General features: G+C 38.9%; 1 pseudogene; it reads left to right on the top strand.

Moving 5' to 3' along the window:
• The first annotated feature begins 1,580 nt into the window (after positions 1-1,580).
• Positions 1,581-2,403, top strand: LOC148010632 (uncharacterized; annotated as a pseudogene).
• Positions 2,404-4,724: the final 2,321 nt, after the last annotated feature.

The following is a 4,724-nucleotide window of genomic DNA, read 5'->3' as shown; positions in this document are numbered from 1 at the left end:
TTTGTATATATAACGCAAGGTGTGTGTATGTGATGCTTTTTTCTTCAATGCTTTCTATTTGCGTATATTGTTGTGCATCACAGGAAAAAAATATTGTTGCATCTTATGAGTCTCACAAAGGCCAAAGACCCCCAATACCCGCATTTTGGTGATTATAAGCTCTTTCGGGTTTACATGAAGAAAGAGACATATTGGGCTCACTTGCATTCGGAGGCACTACTTCAGATTGATAGGATACAAGTAGAAGGTCCACAACTACCAGATTCATTTGAGGAGTTCTTTAAGCTTAACATGAAGAATCATGTCATGCAGGTTGACTCAATGCAGTGCATTCATATTGCTTTCTTAAGTTCTTTCTTAAAATGTATATGTGCTAATGTTAAGCGCTTGTGAAACTTGTGTAGGCTTTTGTACACCTCTTGGATGGAGTGAAATCTTCAGATGTTGCAGAGAAGATGCCAGAGCTTACGTTTTCAGCCAAACGTGTGATTTATAGGTTAGCATGCATTTTCATATTAGATTGTGTGTCTGATTTTCATATTAGATTGCATGCATTTTCATATTAGATTTCATATTAGAGAAGAATGTTGCAGGTGGATACTACAATGTGTAGAAGAGAAGAGGCTGGATGCAGCTCCGCAATTCACAAGAGAGTGGATTGATGTTCGTGACGAGAACACTATGTATTCTCCATCATTACGTGAGAGAAAATTGACGGCATGGGAGGCAAGTGTTTGCCCTTGGTGGCTGGATTACCTTGTGGGGGTTATCCCTAAGCAAGAGAAAGATCTGCATGACAGTAAGTACTTCAATCTATGTAAACATCTCGTCGCTTTTGTAGCAATAGTTTTTGTGCTCATGCATGGGAGTCTAAGGGTGAATGAAACTATGTAGGATTCAAGGAGGGAGTTGATACTCATGAACCACTTACCGCACCCACCACTGTAGAGGAGCAAGCAACCAAGGCTACCAAAGGTGCCACCCAGGGTACTCAAGGTAATCCAGGGAGAAAAAATGTGCCAGAGTCCTCTATGGCGCCCACCACCTCCTTTGTTGCAGATTCATCTCTTGGTCGAGAGAATTGGGAGAGGCGACCTATGACCCGTTTAATAGGTGAGAAGTCTTATATTAACTTGAAATTCGTGTATGATTATTAAAAATAAATTACTTTGAAATAATTGTTTCAGGGTTCCAGTATCAAACATATGTCGATGCTCTATTAGTGGATGTGACCCAAATTGATAGATTTGCCCTTGATAGGTAGACATGACAACTACATATTGCAAGAACATCAATTTACATGTTGCATATAGCATTGCATCATCGTTTACTTTGCATTAATGACTATGTTGTTTTGTGTATATCAACAAGTTTTTTGCAACACAAAAGATGCATCTTTATAGCAAAGATGGAGTTCCATGTCAAGAGGTGGCTCGATTGATATTTGCGGATTTTCCTACGAGCTTGCTTGTGGATGCTCTAGGTCCCATCCCATTGGGTAAGTTATGCTTTCTATCACACAAGGTTTACATCAAACTCACTTCTCATATATCATAATGCCAATGTTGTTTGTAGAGGGCATGACTATTCCCAAGTGGAACACGTTCTCAAAGGGTCTAGTTATGGGTTGTATGGACCTTGCTCGCGAGTATTTGGCCGACCAGGGATTCTTAGTCACTATGTGCTTAGCAGAGCATATAGGTGAGTTTATTATGGATGCGGCAAGAGTGGGGTTTGTGCTTCACTGCACTTGGACACTCATGTGTGACTCCAAGGCTTATCGACATCCCGTTACTAGAGAGGCGGTAAGATAACAAAGTTGGATACTTTGAACGTACGGTTGTATGTTCTAAATAAAGATTGTGTTACATGCTTTAAATAAAAACATGGATCACTTATTCTATTTCCACTCGTGAATAGGTACTTCATCTTACTGTGTGTCTTTGGCATCGTGCTGGTCATGTTGTGCCTTGCTACGACAGAGAGGCTGGGGAGAAGATTTCAGAGAGATTGTTTCCAGCGTATCGTAGCTACATGATGGATGATTGTGTCTTTCCCATGGACGTTGATGGTGTCATTGTCAGAGGCGGAGCAGAGAGGTCTCATCTTTTCTTTCGATAAGTAGTCTTGCATGTTTTTGCTCTCAGGTTACCTTGTATGGTATTTTCATTGTTTCTACTTGCATGGCCGCAAAGATTATGTATCTTGATTGGTGATATGGTTAGGTGGTTACTAGCTACATTTACGAAACGCTACGACTATGTTTTGCATGTGTTTGCGGGGTGTGGTGGTTTGGTGCAGGCCAGTGCAGAGGAGATGAGACATTGCATGTGTCTAGAAATAGATGATGTGCTCTATGGGGAGTGTTTGTCCACCATAGTGTGTGGACCGGTACCATGCTGAGAGAGAGTGTGTTTTTTTTTTCGAGAGACTCTAGACATTTCATTTTGTTACTACTTTTATATATATGTTTATTATACACTTCGTCATGTGACTATGCCCGATTTTGTCTAAGAGATTACATGCATTGGGATCTTTGATTTGTTTTTAGGAAGAGTGTACCTTGCGACTATTTGACACGAATATATTTTACTAGTTTTCCGTTGGTTTTGTTTTCTTGATGTGTGTTCATGTAAATGCAACATGTCGTACTCCTTAAGTAAGACTATTTATATGCAGAATGGATATGTTGCACGAAAAAGCTCGAAAAAAAGAGATTGATTAGAAAAGAACGAAAATGAAAGCCCGCAAAAATAAAATCCCCCAAAGTCACCAAGAACCCCTCATCTGCCAAGAATCTATGGGCTAGGTCCGTGACACCTTTGACAAGTGCATTAGAAAATGTATTCCATTCGAGAATCCCTTTCAAATGAAAAGATATATAAGACCATGCAACATCCCATGAGTTTATAAACTAAACTAATGCAAGCACATATACCTTCTGCCTCAAGGCCAACAACAAGCAAAGATGCAGGAAAATCCACTAACAGCAACTTAGCAACCTCATATGATGGGACACCATCACGCTGGTAAGAGTTTATGGTATTTCCCTCCATGAAGCGTTGAATGCTAAAATTGAAAGCATAATGACAAAGCAGAAGCAACCATTACAATAGATATGTATATAGAGGATGGTGAAAAATATACCATCCAATGCAAAATCATCGATCAATGTCACATCTACCAACAGAGCATCTACGATAGTTTGGTATTGACATCCTATCATCAAAATAAAGTTTACTTACAAATGTTGATGTTGGCTAAATGTTAAGCATAGAATGAAAAGCTAGAAAGTTACATACATGTCTTGCATATAGCGGGACGTCTACAAGACTCTTGTATAGGCTCTAATGATTGAGTCATGAATGACATAGCCTGAGAAGGTATAGTATGTCGCAAAGATCCCTCAAAGTGACCCTTACTTTTTGCCATTTCTTTCCAAATGTTATGCATGTCAAAACCATCCTTTTTGCCTAAATTTGTAAAGAAAAATTATAGGAAAGAAAGCAAATTATTTAGTGTTTATAATTTATATTATCTTCAAAAAAATAGAAAAAATATACTTTTTAACATGACTCCAATAATCTAAAAAATGATACTTGATTCACCTTCTATTTCTTTATCCAATGAAACAACTTTTTTTTTGTGTTCAGACCTTTGCTTTGATGTACCAACCTCATTTGATTCACTTATATTACCTAGGCAATGTACAGCCAATAAAATAATACTATAATAAATTGACTCGTCAAATGAAAACCCTAAACTCTATCATTCATGCAAATTGGCTTACCCTTGCCATGCTCCAACGCATCATCTATTGTGGGGATATCCTTTTGTGAGTGACCTTATTGTGACACTCTCTAGTAGGAGGATGTTGATGTGGCTCATTATGGAGTTGTATCTTTGGCTAGAAAGTGTGTGCACCATCTTGGCTTGGAGTTGGATTTCAGGATCAAGAATATCCGCCAAGCTGATGCCGTCATTTGCTTGTTCTTCCTTTTAAAAAGGCAGTTTACTAGCCTTTTCTTGGCCTGCCATGATGGGTGCCTATCATGAAGCCATATTCACCATTAGTGGTTTTCAGAATAAGCAACAAGAAATGACTACATGCTTGTTGAACTGAAATGCTTGCGTGCATAAGTAGACTTTTCCTCCTAGTAGTCTATTGATTTTAACTTTTATCGACATTTTCCTTAATCACAAGTTGTTGCATTTTACCCTTGCGATGTGTGCTTTTCCTTTTTTTTTAATTAATGTGTTTGGTTTGATTTACCTTACCCCTTCCCCCTTCTCAATGAAAAGAATCGTTCCTAGGATGAAATGGTTAGAGGATGAAGGGCCTTTAGCGCACAATCTTAGTGTTTTACTTTCGCATGAGCCAGTCATAGAAACTCGAATTATATTCTAATCGAGCATAGATGTCCATATCAAAAGGGTGAATGCCCACATGTGCAATGTAAGTGAGGACATCAAGTAAGAAGTCACCAAAGGCCACTCTCGTAGCAATGTGCAACTCCTCCTCAGTGAGGATGCAATCTAAATAAGGGTGTTCTTTAATGTGGTCTTCCATGGCGAAGAGTAGTCAACACCCTATATGAAGTTGGAGCGGCATAAGTTGGGTCATGTTCAAATGCTTTGATTGTACGTTGTTGTTCAGCATTGGTCATTATTTGGCATCCCTCTAGTTCCCATTGCAATCGTAGAGCGTACCATTTCTACAAGAA

This window comes from Lygodium microphyllum, chromosome 29 (genome assembly GCF_053477565.2).
Source record: "Lygodium microphyllum isolate KBCC chromosome 29, Lygodium_microphyllum_v1.1.10, whole genome shotgun sequence".
In the NCBI taxonomy this organism is placed as follows: Eukaryota; Viridiplantae; Streptophyta; class Polypodiopsida; order Schizaeales; family Lygodiaceae; genus Lygodium; species Lygodium microphyllum.
The sequence above is the reverse complement of the archived record's forward strand: the minus strand, read 5'-3'. Positions and strand labels throughout refer to the sequence as shown.